Source organism: Corvus brachyrhynchos, unplaced genomic scaffold, assembly GCF_000691975.1.
Source record: "Corvus brachyrhynchos isolate BGI_N302 unplaced genomic scaffold, ASM69197v1 scaffold175, whole genome shotgun sequence".
NCBI classification, from domain to species: domain Eukaryota; kingdom Metazoa; phylum Chordata; class Aves; order Passeriformes; family Corvidae; genus Corvus; species Corvus brachyrhynchos.
This window is the reverse complement of record NW_008238448.1, coordinates 98,951-99,324: the sequence shown is the minus strand read 5'-3', so window position 1 is coordinate 99,324 and position 374 is coordinate 98,951.

Below are 374 nucleotides of genomic sequence, written 5' to 3'. Positions count from 1 at the left end.
ACGCCCCCGAGCGCAAGACCAGCCGGGCCAGCCTGCAGCAGCCCCGGGACGCCGCTTTCAGCATCGCCCAGCTGCTGACGCCGCAGATCGCAGGCCGACCGCCGGACGAGGGCAGGGGACAGCCGCTCAAGCCTCTCAAGGCCGGCGACGGCCCCGACAAAGTGCCGCAGTTCCTGGTGCGCGACGTGAGGGACAGCAAGTACAGAGCCCAGGGCATCCTCCACCAGGTGCGGGACGTGCGGAAACTCATCAAAAGCTCCTACAGCGCTGACTCGGGGGATAACAGCAGCGACAAGGGCAGCGGCACCTCCGAGCAAGGCGGCCCGGAGCAGAAGCCCCGGCAGCAGCTGGTCATCGCCGGTGTCCCCCGGTCC